General features: G+C 40.0%; 1 protein-coding gene across 3 annotated transcripts in view; it reads left to right on the top strand.

The window, feature by feature from the left end:
- The window catches only part of LOC135125416 (teneurin-m), a 294078-nt gene that overhangs the window by 90594 nt on the left and 182122 nt on the right, over nucleotides 1-21362 (top strand). The window lies entirely within an intron of this gene.

Genomic DNA, 21362 nt, shown 5'->3' with positions numbered 1-21362 from the left:
GATTTTGAAAAAGATATACCTTCTAAGAAAATAGAGGGTGAGTGGGCGGGGCTAGTACTTGCTATGATAAGATTGATTTTGGCAAATGAAATAACCTCCAAGAAAATAAAGGCCGAGTGGGCCCTGTATTTTCTTAGAAGTGTGTCATTTGCCAGAATCAGTCTTACCGTAACAAGTACTAACCCAGCCCGCCCGCCCTTTATTTTCTTCAAGGATATATCATTTGCCAAAATCAGTCTTATCTTAGTAAGAACTAGCCCCGCCCACCCGCCCTCAATTTTTTTAGAAGGTATATCATCCGCCAAAATCAGTCTTGTCTTAGCTAGTACTTGCTAACATATGGCTGATTTTATCAAATGACATACCCTCTAAGAAAGCAGAGGGTGGGTGGGCGGGGCTAGCACTTGCCAAGATAAGACTGATTTTGGAAAATGATATACCTCTAAGAAAATAGCGGGTGGGTGGGCGGGGCTGGTACTTGCTAGGAGAAAATTGATTTTGGCAAATGAAATAACCTATAAGAAAATAAAGGGTATTTTCTTAGAGGTATGTCATTTGCCAACATCAGTCTTACCGTAAAAATTACTAACATAGCCCACTCGCCCTTTATTTCCTTAAAGGATATATCATTTGACAAAATCAGTCTTGTCCTAGCTAGTACCTACTTCCTAAGATAAGACTGATTTTAGCAAATCACATACCCTTTAAGAAAGCAGAAGGTGGGTGGGTGGGCCTAGTACTTGCCAAGATAAGACTGATTTTGGAAAATGGTATACCTTCTAAGAAAATAGAAGATGGATAGGCGGGTCTCGTATATGCTAGGATAAGATTGGTTTTGGCAAATGAAACCTCTGAGAAAATAAAGGACGAGTGGGCCCTCTATTTTCTTAGAGGTATGTGATTTGCTAAAATCAGTCTTATCGTAACAACTACTAATCTAGCCCATCTGCCCTTTATTTTCTTCGAGAATATATCATTTGCCAAAATCAATCTTTTCTAAGTAAGAACTAGCCCCGCCCACCCGCCCTCAATCTTTTTACAAGGGATATCATTTCCCAAAATAAGTGTTATCTTAGTAAGAAGTATTCCCGCCCACCCACCCTCTGTTTTTTTAGAAGGTATATCATTTGCCAAAATCGGTCTTATCTTAGCTAGTACTTTCTGAGATACGACTAATTTTAGCAAATCACATACCCTATAAGAAAATAGAGGATGGGTGGGCGGGGCTATTACTTGCCAAGATAAGACCGATTTTCGAAAATAAAAAAACCTCTAAGAAAATAAAGGCCAAGTGGGCCCCCTTTTTTTTTAGAAGTGTGTCATTTGCCAGAATCAGTCTTACCGTAACAGCTACTAACCCAGCCCACCTACCCTTTATTTTCTTAGAGAATATATCATTTTCCAAAAACAGTCTTATCTTAGTAAGAACTAGCGCCGCCCACCCGCCCTCAGTTTTTTAGAAGGTATATCATTTGCCAAAATCAGTCTTGTCTTAGTCTTGTCACGTGCTAAAAGAAGACTGATGTTAGCAAATCACATATCCTTTAAGAAAGCAGAGGGTGGGTGGGCGGGGCTAGTACCTGCTAAGATAAAGCTGATTTTAGCAACTGACGTATCCTCTAAGAGGTTTGATTAAATTATTATAAGAAAAGACACTAGAGGCTCCAAAGCACTTTCAAATTCTTTCCAAACAGGAATACCTAGAACTTCAAGATTGTTTTAAATTTTTCAAAAAAAAAAACGGGGTCCCAAAATTATTTCACAAACAGGTCAGGTATTGTTACAAAAAAATCTCCATGGGGTCCTAAAATTGTACACCAAACTGTCTCGAATTAAAAAAAAACACTACGACAGTCAAGATTTTTTCAAATTCGTAAAAAATAAAACACTAAAAGCTCAAAAAGATGTTTTCAGGTTTTCCTTTAAATTTATCCTGTGCTTGTGGTTTATGAATCCACCTTCATTTTTTATCGTAGACATCCAGATTTTCACCAAAATATTGATCTGAAATTTAGAAATGTTCTAAAATTATCCTAGTTCTAGAAAATCGCCAATCAAACACTTGATGACGTCATTTCAAATTTTTGCGAAAACAGTGTTGTTTATCAGTTAATCAAAATGTTGGAGGCCGCTTAGCTTTTCAGTAGCATTTACCATGAGTATAAAAATTTCATTATAGTATAGTTCGTATTTCGACAAGACGGCAACTGGTTCCATCCGTCCTTGGTAGTACTCCAGGTTTGGTGTTGTCTAAATCGGTTTTCAGAGTTCAAAAAATGAGATCAGTCCCTGTTCAGGCCAACAATATTGGTCCTCTTGAAGCGACCTTGTGCGCACCGAATCGGGTTTATGGCCCTTGCAGCCTCTTCGGGTTTACCCACCCATTGTATTTTATCTAGTGTTGGGCATAATCGACATATTTCACTAATCGAATGAATCGAAATAATCGTTTAAAATAATCGAATAATCACTCGAAAATTCGATTATTGTCCAGTGCGCATGCGTGGCTTGACGAAATCTAAATCGAACATTCAATTACGATTTATTTATTGATTGAAAATAGTTTCATTGTCAGTGGTCCGTATTCTTTTCCCTTAATTAATATTTAGAGACGTTCGTTATTTTCTTTTTGTCTTTGATATATGCTTTTATCGTAATTCTTTTCTCACTCATTGTAATCAAAATTTTAGAAACCGATTAGCTTAACAAAAGGGAAATCATACGGCCCAATATGTTTGTAAATTATTATATTATGTAGTTAGTTATAATCAGTTACACTTGTAACACACTACCACCAACCTAACAAATGAAATTTACTAATGATTTCGATTATTTTCCACGCTTAGTTGCCTGAATCCGAATGAATTATTTCGAAATCTCGAATCGTAATCGGTTCGTGTACTCGTGCGCAATCGAAACGAAAAACGAAACGAATAATCGAATAAACGAATGATTTCTAAACGATAATCGAATGATCGATTATTCGGGTATAATCGAGATATCTCGATTATATCATTCGTAATCGCCCAACACTAATTTTATCATTCGCAAGCGAGACTTAAAACTTGTAACATCTAAACGAAACTTATCAATATATTTGTTGTTGTGTTAAAACGAAGTTTTTATTAATAACGCGAGACTCCCAACGGGTCTCCAAACATTGGTCCTTCGAGCCGGATTCGCGAGTTATCCAAAAAAACAAAACGAAAAGTGACTTCGCGAGTGAGTGACGTAATCACATCGCCTTCGACACCTGGTCTTCGCACAACGACGAAAAGGCAACCTGAAGTCGAGGACGGCATCCACATCAGCGACGCCACCCTCACCAGGACTCAAACCCAAAGAGGACAGCATCCACATCAGCGACGCCGCCCTCTCCAGGACTAAAAGCCTAAAAGGACAGCATCCACATCAGCGACGCCATCCTTCTCACGACTAAAAACCCAGGAGGACAGCATCTACATCAGCGACGCCACGTCCACCCTCACCAGGACTAAAAAACCAAGGTCAGAGATATCTGCTTCCTATTAATCCCTCACTCGCCCGTTAATATAGAAATTTTGGCACTGGTATTTATTATATGAATCCTCTTATACAATCAAGACTGCAAGCCCAATCAACGTTAAATCTATAAAAAAAGCGTATTTACCATTTGCACAATAATTTATAATCTAAAATGCCAGCATCAGCTCCTTTAATACGTAGACGGGCGGTAATTAAAGCTAAATTAACCCGAATCGAAAAATATGTTGACGAATTTGACCCAAATAAAAACAATATCAATGAACTTTCGACACGATTAGAGCTGCTCGAAGTTACCCTAAAGGACTTCGAAAAAGCTCAGTTAGATATCGAATTGGCGGCCGATGACGAGTCTGAACTCGAAATTCATGACAAAGAGCGCGAAGTCTTCGAAACGCGTTATTGCACGGTTGTATCAGAAATCAAAACATTTATCAAAAAAAACGATAAGAAAGGAGCAATCGCAGGTACGTCATCCTAATCAAATTTGGATAACACGTCAGATGAACTGAACCTTAAATTACCAGTGTATAATTTGCCTGTGTTCACAGGTTCATATAAAGACTGGCTTTCCTTTTCAGACCAATTTAGGTCAGTCATTCACGATAACACTAAATTGGACAATTGCAAAAAATTTTACTATCTTAAGTCTTGTTTAAAAAATGAAGCGCTTAAGGCCGTTGAATCCTTGTCGATTTCGAATGACAATTATTCGATCGCTTGGGACCTATTGACTAAACGTTACGCAAACAAAAGATTAATAGCGCAAGAACATGTTTACGCGATTTTGAACTTTCCGGTTATCACCAAAGCTTCTCACAATCACTTACGCGAATTAATCGACAATGTAACGTCTAACTTAGAAGCGCTAAAGGTATTGCAAGTACCAGTACATAACTGGGATGCGATTATCGTTCCCATTATAACGGAAAAATTGGATCTCTATTCCAGACGGGATTGGCAGGGTCAATTAAACACATCAATTCCCAAATATCAAGATCTGCTCTTATTCTTAGAGAAACGCTTTCAAACATTGGAATCGTTGTTTTATTCAAACAAGCAAGTACTTGCGTACAAATTTTCGAATCAAAATTCCGCGACAAAAGTCAAATAATTATGCGACCACGACTAATTTGAATAATGGCAATAAGTTAAGGTCGTGTAACCATTGCAGACAAGCGGGCCATTATATCAATCAATGTACAGAATTTACAAATTTGAACATCAATCAAAGACTAAAGGCGGTAGATAGGCTACGCTTGTGTAAAAATTGTTTGAGAGACAATCATGCGACAGTTGATTGTAAATCGAAGTCGAGATGTAAAAATTGCAACTTAAATCATAACACCTTGATACACGGTGCGAACGATCAGCAAACTTCAACGGTAAAACAATCTGAATCGGTGTCCCTCAATTCGTATTCTGACATAAATACTTTGAAATCGGGTATTCTCTCTACCGCGATAATACTAATTATGGATAAAAAGGGTCAATACCAGGAATGCCGCGCCTTTCTTGATTCCGGTTCCATGAATCACTTCATAACATCCGATATGTGTAAAAAGCTTGGTCTTACACGCCAAAAAATAGAAATACAAATTGGAGGTATTAACCAGGCCACAAGTAGTGTAAATTATTCGACGCAAGTTTCAATAAAGTCAAAATATAATCAATATTCGCAGAACATTAGGTGCTTGATATTAGACAGAATAACAGAAAATCTCCCAGTTAGTTCCGTAAATCTAGCAAATATAACTGTTCCGAAAAACATTAAATTAGCAGATCCACAATTTTCTAGCTCTGCACCGATCGATCTACTGATTGGGGCCGAATTATTCGTACCATTAATGTGTATCGGGCAGATTCATTTAGCGCCGGGGCAACCTCATTTTCAAAAAACACATCTGGGGTGGATCCTTGGCGGTACTATAAATTTGACCAACAATAAAACGAAAGCTTTGTGTCATCTCTCTCACCTCGGTACCGAATTACAAGAGCAGGTAACCAAATTCTTAAATATTGAAGATGTTAGGGTTATTGCTGACAAACTCTCACCGGAAGAAAGACAATGTGAAACGCATTTTAGGGACACCGTAAAACGTGATTCACAGGGGCGGTTTATAGTACGACTTCCTTTTAAGAATAGCCCACCCGATTTGGGTGATTCAAAACAAGGGGCTGTAAAACGTTTCCGTTCTCTCGAAAATAAATTTGCAAAACAGCCGGAATTTAAAGAACAATATTCCGATTTTATTAAGGAATATATCAAAATGGACCATATGGAACTTGTAAACAACGCTAATTTAAAAGACGGAATGTTTTGTTACCTGCCACATCACGCAGTTCTTAAATTGCCAAGTAGTACCACTAAGCTTAGGGCGGTTTTTGACGCGTCATTCTGTACGAATAACGGGAAGAGCTTGAATGACAATTGGATGTGCGGTCCGGTGATACAGGACGATTTGTTCGCCATTTTAACCAGATTTCGTATTCATCGTTATGTAATAACTGCCGACATAGCGAAAATGTATCGACAAATTTTGGTAAACCCGGCTGATCTAGTAAGTCGCGATCTTCAACCTAGTGAACTTATTAACAATGAATTTTGGTTTAAAGGTCCGACGTGGCTCATGTCAGATTTCGAGCGAACTCTATCGGAATATCCCGATTTTAGCAATATTAACGAAATGCTGGAAAAACGCAAAAATATTATAGCCGCGGCAGAAACAATCATAACACCTTTACCCGTAATGGCAAAAATATCTTCGTTGCGGAAACTTAATCGTTTAATAGTGTATTGCCTACGTTGGGTTGATAATTATAGAGAATCAAAGCGACAAGCGCTAATTCTAACCGGTCCGTTGAAAATCTCCGAATTACAAAAGGCAAATTTCACAATCATTCGGTGGGTACAAAACCAGACATTTGCGACAGAGTTAAATAGTCTCAAAAAAGGAAAACCAATAAGCAGTAAAAGTTCCATCTTAACTTTGAATCCATTTCTATCAAAGGACAATTTACTCAGGGTCGGCGGACGTTTAAGGAACGCTAAATTTAATTTTTCCACAAAGCATCCAATCTTAATGCCCAGTAATCATACCGTGACCAAACTAATCATAGAACAATACCACACCGAAAATTTACACGCTGGGGCCGAAGGTACTCTGGCCGCAATAAAGCAAAAATTTTGGATTATCTCACCGCGCAGTGTTATCAGGCAAGTGATACACAAGTGTGTCGCTTGTTTTCGAAAAAAACCGCGGAAAACTATTCAAATGATGGGGGATTTACCTGCTCAGAGGCTCACACCAAATCGTCCTTTCTTTATTTCCGGCGTTGATTACATAGGTCCGATTTTAATTAAGGAGTCAACCGGTCGAGGAAAAAGAAATATAAAGGCATACATCGCAATTTTTGTCTGTTTTGCGACTAAGGCCGTGCAGTTGGAGCTAGTCGGTAATCTTACAACTGAGTCCTTTTTAGGGGCTGTGCAGAGATTAGTGTCAAGAAGAGGTCAAATTCGTCACCTATATTCGGACAATGGTTCTAATTTTGTTGGTGCGGCAAATCACGAAGCGCAAAAGCTTAAGGTATTTTTAAAATCTTCAGATTTTCAATCAAAGGTAATAGGAAAACTAGCAGAGAGGAGTATGGATTTTCATTTTATTCCAGCACGATCACCGCATATGGGTGGGTTATGGGAGATTAATGTCAAATCGGTCAAAACTCTGATGAAAAGAACAATTGGGCTTGCACTTTTGACTTACGAAGAGTTGTATACGCTTTTGACGCGAATTGAAGCGATTTTGAACTCGCGCCCTCTCACCTCCCTCAATAATGATCCTAATGATCTCGAACCTTTAACTCCCGGACACTTCCTTGCAGGGGAATCTCTGACTGCGGTATTCGAAGACGACATCACCGAAGTCAGCACAAATCGACTATCCAGATGGCAACGTGTAGAACAACTACGCCAAAATTTTTGGCGGAGATGGAACCGCGAGTACATTCTTGGACTGCAGGGGAGGTCGAAGTGGACACGACCGTGTAACACACCAACAGTTGGCTCGCTAGTGCTAATCGTCGAAGACGACGTCCATCCATTACAGTGGAACTTAGCGCGCATTACCGAATTGCATTACGGTAAAGACGGCTTACCGCGAGTGGCTTCGCTAAAGACTAAAAGTGGTGTGACAAAACGTTCATTTCATAAACTATGTCGCTTGCCGATCAGTACAGAGGACACTAAAATCGTACTGACGGATTACGAGTAATTTCAATTAGTAGATTTATCATTGTATTTAATCGGCATTAGTGCTTGTGTAATCTTCCCGTAGGTTTCCATATTTTTGTATTCAGTCTATATTATGGCGATTCTTGGTTGAACCCTAGAAGGTTTCAAGGTCGGCGGTATGTTCAGGCCAACAATATTGGTCCTCTTGAAGCGACCTTGTGCGCACCGAATCGGGTTTATGGCCCTTGCAGCCTCTTCGGGTTTACCCACCCATTGTATTTTATCATTCGCAAGCGAGACTTAAAACTTGTAACATCTAAACGAAACTTATCAATATATTTGTTGTTGTGTTAAAACGAAGTTTTTATTAATAACGCGAGACTCCCAACGGGTCTCCAAACAGTCCCAAAGAATCGTAAAAATACGTTTTGTGTAAGAACCTTCAACCATAAAATATTATTTACTAAGGTCCAACGAACATCATAGAGATTGTTTTGCACATACCTATCTATTACAAAAATCACGATACTTTCAAATCATCACAAAAACCCTACTTTATTAATTCGAAAGCTTTTATCTCGTGAACCAAGTAAGTAACAACATAATATTTTATGAGCAAGATTTTACAAATAGAAAAAACTATTTCTACCTGTTGACTAAAATTGCAGTGGCAAAGAGAAAACATAAAAGTGGCAAGTCGCCTGATGGACTCGATTACTAAACTTACGCTCATGACGTAAAAAACAAGGAAAAAATCCTCAGTGTCGTGTGCCGTAGTCGCACGGTGGAACCCCAATTTTACGACTTTTCCCAGTCGGTAACAGGTACAGCCTTTACTAATTACGACTATGGGTATTGTGAACGACCCATCCATTGTCGACTTTACAACACCGATAACAGTCCTAATGTAAGCTAAATACACGCCATCAAAAGGGGACCTCGAGTCGGCCGTAATTTCAAAAAGTGCAAATATTCACCCCCGTCTGGCCACAACCGATCCGCAAACCCCCGATCACCAGCCGAACCTTCCACCGACCACATTTTATTCAAATAACCTAACCCCATTCCGGCCCATCCATTCCAGCATCCCAATATTTGGTAAACCAATTAGAATTTTTCCACGGTCCCGCATAATCCGCACTCCGTCCGCACATGCCGCCTAAACAAACTCCCCGCCAAAGTTTACGTTTCGTTAAATGCCCAAATTCAAAAGCATCCAAACTCGTCGCATAAAAAAACAAACTGGAATTAATTGGTCAAATTAGGGCGTCTGCGATACCCTGCCCCTCCTTGGGGTGGCGAGGACTAGGCGACCCCGAACGATTCGTATTTCACTTCAGTTCAGGCTCGACTGTGCCGCGGACCGGTGCCTCAAAGTCGGTAGTTTTAAAATGGAAAGTGCCGTGTGTGTTTTATTGGCCGCTTCCTCTAGTTAACACTGTGAATTGAATAACTAAATTCGTTTGTGTCTTCGACAAACAAGGCTTCTTTGCCGCCGGTGGGTTTGGATTACGTTCATGGGTAAATATGTTGCGCATATGTTTGCGATTTTTGTTTGTGAGAGGAGCATAGCGCTCGAGCGGGTGAGGCGAAGCCAGAAAACGTCATAAAGTCGACTATATTACACCGATTTGGTTTGAAAATGGCATAGTTTGTTCAATTTATTAATATTAATACGAGTAGTTAGATAGTGGGGCTGCTGGCCCACTTTTTGATGGGAAAATTTAAATGGTGTCCATACGCGCTCCTGTTTTAATTTGGGTCGACCAAGTCTGCGCAAAACACGTTGAGCCAGAAGTACAGAAGATTTTTTCGCCAAAAAGTGAGCCAGAACCCCCAATATATACCGTTTTACAACACATAGTTCTTTAGCTTAGATCGAAAAGTAAAAACAAAGAAATAAAAAGTGAACAATAATAAAGAATGTCTGAGACACCTGGGCAAGGTGTGCAAGCAATCGTTCCTAGAAAAATAAATATTCTTCAGAACTTCGGCGTATTTTTAGTTTCGTCCCACCGGGAGCCCCCGCATGGATCGAGCAAAAACAAAACGAAAAAGTGGACGTACGTCGTCTTACAACTAATGAGTGTTTATGATGGGGGCGCGGGATGGGGGACGCGGCGGCGGCTCAAAAATTAGGAGTGCGCCAGGATCGATCAGGTTGAAAATGCCATCGAGCTTTATGTTCCCTGTTCATTAAGCTCCCTGAAATTAAGTATTTACTGAGCTCTTGTGGTAAAAGTGTTTTAATATGCTTTGTTAGTTGTGCGACTAATCAAGAGTTAATAATCTATTACAGGAATATTGAAGTGGCGGTAATCATGGTGAACAATTGCTAATAGGTATTTAATGTTGCGTTGACACTTTTTTAATAAATAACGTGTTTGCGTCTAATGGAATAGAATAAAGTCAAATATTCTTGCAGGTAGCTAGCTACCTAAAGAGGGTTGTTTTGTATACCATAGCCTTAGGGGATACTGGTCAACGAACTAACATTCATTGCATGTTATATTTAAGCTTCGCCGCTCCTATTCAAAAGCACAATTACTATTCAACTTCAGGAGAAAAATTTCTAAAAACGAGGATAGAGTGCGTGACGTGAATGCTGGTCGCACTTGACGTATAATGCGTAATAAGCAACACGTGGACACTTTTGTCAATTTTTAATGACAAAAAACGTGCAATGGAGCTCAACTACAATTTGTGGAGTTTAAAATGCGATTTTCCGGATTGTGTTCTGGTTCTAGTAATCGCATTAGATCCTAATGGATTTATAGTCTGCAGCATTCGATCACACAACTCAAACAAATAAAACAGCAGATGTGAACATCAGTAAACCACATCTAGATGTATTTACTGCTAAAAACAATCTATAAAGTAGAGCACACAAGACTCAATAAAAGAGCTTGCTGCATCTACACCAATAAAACGACCATGTTGAACAATCGCAGCGAGCTTCGGAGGTTCGGACTTTTTCAATGGCCAGGGAGGTTGTGTTTGAAAGGTACAAAAAGTGCACGAGCTAGAATAAATGTTATCTATATTCAAAACGTTTCCATCACGGAATATGAAACTAACATTTATCTTATGAGCATCGATCGACTCGACTGCTACAATAATAGAGACATGGTTGTAAAGAAGTTCGTTTTGTAATTGAATAACGACGAGGAGCATAATCCTACCCCTATTGTTTAAAAATCTAAATCTCTTTCGGAAATCTATACTCCGAACAAAGTAACTCTTTACGCACAATCTACAAATTAAATTTTATGCCCCCAATTCTTCGTCTCCGTATTTCTTTTGAACAAACAAACGCAATTACGACATTCACGGAGATTATGCCGAGAGCCATAAAATTTTCTACTCAGCGCCAGAAAATTGATTTGTTTTACTTATTTTAGTTATTCTGTAGCAATTATATGCACTCCTACACCCATAAAATAATGCGAGCTATTTGTTCCAACTGCAGAATTTATGAAGGAAGCCGGAAGGACATAATTATCTCTATTTTATCTTCTGGCGGTGCAGCGTCGAATTCCTTCATAATTAATTTGCATACAGCATTATGTTTGTCAGAAAAAGCGCTCGTTGTGCACATAAATTTATTGTTTCGAGACGAAATTATGGGAACGGTAAATTGCGGCTCGTGCTCATTATTAAACCAGATACATTAAAATCGTATAATACGCCGATTCGAATGCATCTTTTTCCTGTAGCTACTCATAGTTCGGCAGGTAGTTGACTCGTGCATTTTCCAATCAGTGCCTCGGCCCAACCTCGCCTAATGAATCATTCCGAGGCCTGGGAGCTCGAGGCCGATCAAACTGCCAAAGTTAGCCATAAAATCGTTCGGAACTTATGCCCGAGCGAAATTGTGGCGTGGCGAGCTGCTGGTTAAACTTATTCATGGATATCTTGTACGAGGAAAGTTGCGGCACTTTGCGAATTCAGCGGCATGTGAATAAGCCCCGATCCGGGAGATGAAACTGCCGGAGAGATCAGCCCGTCCTATCCACCTATAAAACTGCTAAACGCGAACGTTTCATTTTATTACACGGCCGGATGGAGGTGAGTTTTATACGGCTTATTCCGGCGAACTTTCCGAAAATCGTTAATGCAGCGGCCCAATCCGAAGTAACAAAACGGCGCTAAACCGCCCCCGGGCGGCGGCACGACCGCCCGATTTTTGCATCCACGCTAAATCATCGGCGAAAATCGGCGCACCTCAGAGACCCCGGCTCGACCCGCAACATTTTTGCTTTATGAGAACGACCTACTCAGTTGTTATCGTTTGTTAGAGATTGGGATCTCGACGTTCCGTCGCACACATGCCCGATTTGGGAGGGAGCTGTTGTGCTTTTTTAACAAGCCCATTAAAAATAACCGTAATGTGATAAGTTTACGATTAGATCTGACATGCCTGGGTTTATGTTATATTCATTATTATTTAAGCTGGCCGGAGTAATTATCTACCAACACGCAGAGTTTTAATTTAAGTGCGATTTAGGATCTCCACCCCCGAGATTTATTTCAACATCAGACGGCAGTATTGTCGCGCTTATCTGCTTATCAACATTCGAATAGATGAACCCTCGAGAACTAGTTAATGTTAATGGCCAATCCGGCCTGTTTTCGTACTGCTGTTCATCACGGCTTGTTTAATGGAAACCAATATGTCTTTCGATGCACGCCTAAACCTAAAGGCGACCGAAGCCATAATTCCTGAGACAAAAATAGCTCCCCGTATTGTTTTTTTATTAAGTATGTCGCTTCTAAACGAAAACGTTAGATCACTCCATCTGTTCGGTAAACGAAGTAGAGGTTTCCCGTTTTCAAATTTCGCATTTTTCCCTCTGTAATTATTTGCCGTCTAAGGTTGCCGTAACACTGTAGTGCCTCGTCAATGAGATTTCAATATTTCGATAAAGTAAACACCCTTTGGAGAATCGGATCCTCCGGCTTTGTAATTTAATCCGCTCCGTTTGCTCGCCTTTGTTGCATAATTGCGCCCATAACGAAAGTAGGAGAAACAAACAGTTTTATTTGGGCGAGGCATCGCCCGAAATCCGTCGAGAAAATTACGTATGCGTAGGCATGGAAAAAGTGTGCGTTGCCCCACGCGGCTATAATGCCCCGGATTCCATTACAAAGACCCCTCACAGCTGGAAGCGGACTCCCTGCCCACGTTTCACTTGTAAGGCTTATTACCATCTCCTGAAATAAGTCTGGACGGGCCCTGCTGACGCTGGCACGCTTATATTTATCCGACTAAATTTACCGGCTTTTGCCACTTCTGGCATAAGGGGTACGACAACATGCATTTGCGTGATCGATGAGAAAAAAAATTAAAGTTCGTATTACTCCGGTGTGACCTGTTCGGAGCTGTAAATTTCACCCGAGCAAAACGTGAAAAACGGGCCCCAGTTTGTTAAATTCGAACTCAACGCACTTAATCCAATTCCTTTGTTAAAATATAAAGAGACAATCTCTGTAATTAAGTTATTTTCCTCCGTATATATCAAATTTGCTCGAAATTACGGGCTTGCGCGTATCAAGTAACCGAATTGTGTTTTTCTTGGCGTTCGTGGGGAATTCAGAGAGATGTATTTTTAATCCGGAAATAACCGAATTTCCGGTCATTGTTATCTTTTCGGGGCATTATCTGCAGACGGAGGCCGGGTTTACGTTTTTCGACTCCGCACAATCAACGGCACATTAACAAGCGCACTGATTGTGTGTTTAGAGCTTGCAAAGGCCGTACTACAATTGACTTGTCATGTTTGCGTTCGTAATGATAAGTTTATAGCAAATCAACTATCTGCCGGAATCGAATGCGGCATTGTGTTTGCTTTGTAGAGTACACAATCGATACTAATTCACTAATCCACAGCGTTAGATGCGATGCTGGGCACATACTATTTGCCGATACTGTGCAAACTTGACTGTCTACGCGTGTACTATTTGTATGCCATATTGTAAATGTTGTGCGAATTCATAGGCGCTTTCAGGGGCAATTGACGCCGCCGCCGCCGTTCCGCGGTTTCCTGTTCGAGGAACGACACGAATTTCGTGTATTCGTCACACACTATGCGCGAACACCTCTTGGCAAAGGTCCTCGAATGTCAACAATAGGTGTTTCCGCAACTACGGCTCTGTCCGGGGTTCGGCGACCGCCAATCTCGCACTATTATTGCGAATGTAGAATTCATGGGTGCTTTTAGAGCGATTGACGCCGCCACCATTCCTCGGTTTGCGCGCCGCCGCTCCCGTATTGTTAATATGGCAGTAGCAGCGCCCCAAATTATGCGAAATGAATGCAGTTTTGTTCGTCATGATGGTAATCGTGTTTGTGCTAACGCCACCTGTGAATATTTATAGCATTCGCGATAAGTAATTAAATCCGCTCGAATTTATACACACAAAGCTTATGTTTGGTAAAAGCCCGCGATGAGGGTGGTCCTTTTTGGTCTCTCACCGAATTTCTAATTAACCGGGATGAGTGCCACCGTCATGATATTAATTTGTGCTGATGGAATCAATAAAGCTATTTGTTGATGGAGGCTCCATTTTATTCAGCTTCCAGGGGAGTTATTGAAAAATCGTGTGCCGCAACCGCGTGGTAATTATTTAGTGTAATGATTTTGTGCGTTTTCGACCACCAGATCTTCCTCGTCGCAGCTTCCTTTAATTTAGCAGGCAGATTTTTCCCGTTCCGTGTGTCGTGCGCCGAAGGGCCGTAATTGGGTGGGAGTCCTGGGACCGCTTTAAATCCAGCGAGTTGTTCCCTCGGGAGTTTCCTAGACGCAGTAAAAACCATCGGAGTGTGCGTTAGAAAGATCATGTAACCATGTAATAAAGTCTGCAGCAAGCGCGATAACTTTGTAAAATGATCACCCTGATTAGACAGAACACAACCCTTGCCACCGCCGCAACACAGCATCTTGTTATCGGGATCCGCCCCCTATTCTTGGCAACGGCTCAGCCTGGCCCAGAAGCCCACTGATCTAACTCTTTGAAAATCCTCCGAAAGTGAGAAAACGCACCGAGGGATTTGGTTGAGAGGCGGCAATTACTCAACGTCTGCCGGTGATGGAGATATGGGGCGATTGTTAAGCGCGCCGGCGAAATATTACCTCCCCGCGTTTTTAAACGCGCCAGCCAACCAACGGCACAGTTGTTTTCTTCTACAGTGTCTAGAATGTGCAGACTGCAAATTTACGACCACCTTGTTTTGGTTACCCTATATCCCTTTTGTTGTTTTTTTTTTGTTTTAATGTTCTTTCGCTCTGAAAATATGTTCATTCTAGAATGTTCCGGTCGTATGCGTTCCACTTCTCGTTCGTCTTTAGATCCTGGCCCGCCCCTTGTTTTCGAATCGAAGTCCGGGCCGATCGAAAAGGGCGATGGGTTATGATCATTTTCCGGGGCGAGGGCGGCGAAACCTCGTCGGAATAAGATTAAGAAATGATGAAGAAATATTAGCGCGCTTTGCCCATAAAGTCCATTCCCCAGCGCTGCAAATGAACGAGATTTATTTCCAGATTCGAAAAAACAATTCCGCAACAGCCAGGCTGAGGTGCCGGCTTGGAGATATATCGGAATAAAAACCGGCCGACAATGCCCTAATTGAGACGAATGCGCCGGAGGGGGCGGCTCCGAACGAGGCTAACTAGAGGCTTTATGACAACTAAATCTTGTTTTTCCGATTCGGGTTAGGCGCGATCCAATTTGTGTAACTTTCGCAAAAACGAATTCGGATTCCTGTGTGAATAGCGGACAAGCGGCTAGGAGCGCGTAAATCCGTCTACCCGGGAAGACCTTGCATGATATGATATTTAGCTCCTTATACTTATATCACCGAGGTGTAAATTATTTGCATGGGAATTAGTGGCAATAAGTCTGTGCGGTTGACCTTTGTCGGCGCGGAATTGAGCAAAGTTCAGCTAGGTGTTAGATCCCTCGGGCTGTAATTGAGACAAATGCAGCAAGAAGTCCCCTTTCGAAGGAGTTAATACCCGCCTTATCGCCGCTCCCAGGAAAAAAATAAATAAATCCATACAGGGCCGGGATAGATCCGGCCGAGTCATTAATAAATAATGGTCGCTTTCTTATTAGATATCGATGAGGGGAATGGAGGTCGCCTCCAGTATAGATTGCGATAGCGGTTTCGAGCGTCGGCGGCGTCCCGAGAGATCAGAATGGATTCCCATTTCTCCGTGAGCTGGAGACAGCTCACATGAAACCGTCTTACTTCCGCTCCATCCGGTTTTCAATCAGGATGGGAATCAATAAAGGCCGGTCGGACGCCGAAGGCACAGAACACCTCGGCGACTACTTACCCCGCGGATCTTTAAAACTACCACGTTTTCACCCTACGATGATATTAAAGTTCGAAGAATGGCCCTCAGCACTTTCGCTCTGCTTTATACATCTCGGCCTCCCGGCCATTCCGGACTTTTTCCTGGGACCGCGGCACTCAATAGGTGGAGCGGCGCCCGCTCGACAACGTTAAAATTACTATCAAATTTTAGAATCACGGAATTCGGTAACGAGGGTCCGGAAACGTCGTATTTAGGTGATAGACGTGAAGCGGCTAATTGCTGCCCCCCGTGAGTCAGCACTTTTCCCTCGAAACAAGTCTGAGAAGAATTAGAGGCGATGACCACAATTCGTGACAGTTCTTTTATCTCTACAACTTTCCACTTTCAACCGCGTCGGACATGTCTCCTCTTATTCTTCTTTTGTGTGGACGCAATCATTCAATTAACATCAATTAGGGCCGGATTCGGCCGCTCCACGCTTTTTAAATTAAATTCCGAAGATAATTTTCAAGGGTCGGTTAATGGCTTTTATGTGGGCATTCACGCCTACAATCACCGTTCAACTCTTCACGTATATACTTACGTGCTTTGTAAATCTTATCGATCATGGTTTATTACAATGCTCCGCTATGACAACATATCACTGATTAAAGGATGATAAGACCCTTGGCACGCACACACAATCCCACGGACGGCCGTGTTCATAATTCTATTGACTTGAAATTAATTGGGCGTGAGTTTGATAATAATTAGTGGCGGAAAACAATCGGGTCGGGGACGCTTAATTATTCACTAGGTGATTAAATATTTCAGTGATACGAGCCGAAACAAAATTTCTCACAGAAATTCTTGGATGCATCTTTAATGGCGACACCTACATATTTAACGAAGCATGGAATAACAGCGGTCGCATTACTAATTCCTCGACAATTCCGCCCAAACTCGCCGACTTGCAAGATTCATTTTACGTCGCCCCTACTTTTCAATTCAGCGTAAGGACTTTTGCAGCGTTTACGCCAAAACGGTATTTTTCTATCTACTCAAATTTTACGACGACATTATGAGGGGTTGGTTACGACTGTAGAACGACCACTAATGCACTATAAACAGTACCTACATCCAAAATACACCTAATAAAAAATAATTAAACAAAAATTATGAGTTTTTGACATCCTGATAATCAATACCAAAGTCTTTATGTGGGAGAATTCGCGGCAGTGTTGTCAGTTATCAAAAATCTACCGATTTCTGAAAAAGTTGAACTTAACAAAGTTTTTGTCATTCCACTTCTATTTTTGTTAAAATTTGATTTTTATATACTACTAAAATTTCATCGTAAATACAATTATTTCTGGACTTTTCATAATTATAAAATTACGTTTTTTGGTTCTTTGTCATCCCATATTACAAAAATTAATCAAAATTTGATTCTAAATAAGTATGTAACTTTTTCTGTATGTATCTACTAGTGTTTAAATTTCTACCAAAACATTTTTCTTTGTTATGTGCACAAAAGGTGTATGGATATGACAACCAGTACTGTTCTTACCGTTAAAAATCGTAAGGTAAAGCTTAAAGTATATTCTAAAATATAATGCGATAAATAGCAGAAAAATAAAAATTTGGAAATATGAAAATTCAGGAAAAAATCGGCTTACAACGAAATTAGAAAAAATAAAATCGCATTTTACACTAATGGATGTGGAATCATAATAGATTTTCCAATGTTCACGGGCAGACTATTGTGCTGTCTCGTTAAAATGTAATTTTTATTTATTACTATGTTGTACGGCGATTTTTCATTTTTCTGCATTTATCACATCATATTTCAAAATTCACTTCAAATTCTGCCATAGTTTTTACTTCCCGAGCATAGGCCAAAGTAGTTTTGTAATCGAGACCATCGGCCGACTGGCTACTTTTGTGTTTTTTTGATGTGTTATGACCCCTATAGTACCAAAAGTAGGTCCCCCGTTTCCGTCTGTCAGTCTATTTGTCTGCCCGCCGTCCGTGTCGATTTTTGTTAGAAAGATAATCTTTGAAACTACTAAAACGTCAAATTGTCATCATCTCCACCAACAATGTGATGACGTCACTTCAGAATTGAAACCTTGAGGTGGACCTTTATTTCCGTACAAGAAATTACCAAGTGAAACCTTTAGCATTCACAACTTGACTTTTCTATAAAGTTGTAGCGTAAATCGGTAGATCTGACAAATTTGGTGACGCAGCTGGACATAATTCTAACCTCATTAAATACAAAAAATTTACCATTTGACATTTTAAGTAATTTAATTTTGAAAGAAGACTACGTCAAAGGATAAGCCCCACCCACCCACCCCTCTCTCAATTGTGATTAATTTTTTATTCGTCGTGAGACGAGGGGCAGAGCTTAATTGCAAAGTTCCCCTTTCTCTACAAGAAATAATTACATGTTTTAAATATCGTCTTGTTGAAAAAAACAAGACGATATTGAAAAAGAAGACGAATATTATGCCCTACCCACCCGCCCTATCTCAATTCTGATTTTATTTATTTATTCGGCGTGAGCCTGAGGGCGGAGCTTAAATTGCAAAATACCTATTTTTCTACAAGAAAATATAACAGAATAGAATAATTTCTCGTAGAAAAATAATGCTTTTGATATTAAGCTCCGCCCTCAGACTGATAACGAATAACAAAAATCATCACAATCGAGGTAGGGTGGGTGGGTGGGGCTTATTCTTTGATTTTGTTTTGGTAAGATGCGTAGTCTTCTTTCTACCATTAAATACTTAAAATATTATATCAAATATGTGATGGCTTATATTTTACTCCTTTTTCTTAATATACGTAGTCTTATTTTCACAACAAGAAACTTAAAGTAAGTTCAAAATTGTAAATTTTTGTTGGAGAATACGTATTTTACAATTATGCTCCGCCCCTCGGTCTGACAACGAATGAAAAATTCACCACAAATGAGATTGGGGCGATTATAGGTGGGGCTTTCTTTTTTACTAATACACAGGGCCGGCTCTAAGGGACTAGGCGCCCCGATGCAACTTACTGTTCAACGCCCTTTAAAAATTGTTTCTAAAAAAAAAAAACAAAAAAAAATTGTAATCACATATTTTTGTAGAGAGATACTTTTAATTAACAAACATACATAAAATTATGATGAATCAATCTTAATATATAAAAGTGTTTGTCCTGACTGACAGACTAACTGATCTAAGCCTGAACTACTGCAACTACAAACATGAAATTTGGATAGAAGATTCCTTTTGTGTCAATTGGACAAAATAGGGGAATGTAAAGATTTATGTTAAAAATCTTTACATTACAAAAATTTTTAAATTCATAATATTGTAAAATTGATACGATTTCAAAGTTATTTTTAATTTAGACTTACCTCAATGTTATTCGAAATTAAAATTTAAAATATAACAAAACTGAACAACCACCACAACGAGCCGACTAGACTCGGAAAATACAATTTTTAAGTTTGTGCCGACAAGGAGTTTTATGGTACCAACAAACGTCACAAATGTTAGAAAAACATCTGGTTTTGGTCATACCGCTGTCTCGTCAAATTGTTACCCCGATTATGGCAGTCATAAATCTGTTATTTTTTGTCGGTATTGATCTAAAGGTCCAATTACCCAACCCAAAGTTTCGATGGGCGCCTTGGTCTGTTCCTGCTATAATATTTTGTACGTAGTAATTCAATGCAAATCTAATACTCCTATTAATTTATTTCTATGGAGAAGCATAGGCGCCGCCCACCGCCTGGCGCCCCTTGTCATGGACGCCCCGATGCGGTGCATCTTTCGCTTACCGTGTTAACCCGGCCCTGCTAATACACATACTTTTCTTTAAACATCACAATTACTCAAGAACATGTTAATTGGATAATTTCTGGTAGAAAAATAAGGATTTTGCAGTTAAGCTGCGCCCTCAGGCTCACGACCAAAAAAAAAATCACCACAATGGAGATAGGGAGGGTGGGCGGGGCTTATATTTTGGTCTTTTGCAATTGTTGAAAGAAGACTACGTATCTTATGAAAAGAGTCAAAGGATAGGCCCCACCCACCTGCCCCCATCTCAATTGCGATAATTTTTTATTCGTCGTGAGACAAGGGGCGGTGCTTAATTGCAAAGGTCATTTGTCAAGAAATGACCACATGAAACATGTTTAAAGTATCGTCTTATTGAAAAAAAGCTATATACATATTAAGAAAAATGATGCCGAATATTATGCCCCACCCACCCGCCCAATCTCAATTGTGATGATTTTTTTTATTCGTCGTGAGCCTGAGGGCGGAGCTTAATTGAAAAATCCTTATTTTTCTACAAGAAAATATAACAGAATAGAATAATTTCTCGTAGAAAAATAAGGATTTTGCAATCAAGCTCCGCCCTCAGACTGACGACGAATAACAAAAATCATCACAATCGAGACAGGGTGGGTGGGCGGGGCTTATATTTTCTTCTTTTACGCTTGTTGAAAGGAGACTACGTATCTTACGAAAAGAAAGTCAAAGGATAACCCCTTCCCACTCGTCCTGATCTCAATTGTGATTAATTTTTTATCCGTTGTGAGACGAGGGGCCGAGCTTAATTGCAAAGTTAATCTTTCTCTACAGGAAATAATCACGTGAAACATGTTTTAAATATTGTCTTGTTGAAAAAAGTTATATATATATATATATATATATTAAGAAAAAGATGCCGAATATTATGTATTCGTCGTGAAACGAAGGGCGGAGCTTAATTGCAAAGTTCACCTTTCTCTACAAGAAATAATTACGTGAAACATGTTTTAAATATCGTCTTGTTGGAAAAAGCTATATATCAAGAAAAAGAAGACGAATATTATGCCCCACCCACCCACCCTATCTCAATTGTGATGATTTTTTTATTCATTGTGAGCCTGAGAGCGGAGCTTAATTGCAAAATCTTTATTTTTCTACAAAAAAAGATAACAGATTAGAATAATTTCTCGTAGAAAAATAAGGATTTTGCAATTAAGCTCCGCGCTCAGACTGACGACGAATAACAAAAATCATCACAATCGAGGTAGGGTGGGTGGGTGGGGCTTATTCTTTGATTTTGTTTTGGTAAGATACACAGTCTTCTTTCTACAATACTTAAAATATTATATCAAATATGTGATGGCTTATATTTTGCTCTTTTTTCTTAATATAGGTAGTCTTATTTTCACAACAAGAAACTTTAAGTACTCAACAATTGTAAATTTTTGTTGGAGAATATGTATTTTGCGATTATGCTCCGCCCGCCCCCCG

Source organism: Zophobas morio, unplaced genomic scaffold, assembly GCF_036711695.1.
Source record: "Zophobas morio isolate AGI-343-1 ecotype UQ-CSIRO unplaced genomic scaffold, CSIRO_AGI_Zmor_V1 ptg000002l, whole genome shotgun sequence".
Taxonomy (NCBI): Eukaryota; Metazoa; Arthropoda; class Insecta; order Coleoptera; family Tenebrionidae; genus Zophobas; species Zophobas morio.
Note: the sequence above shows the minus strand (reverse complement) of the source record. Positions and strands in the feature narration are given on the sequence as shown.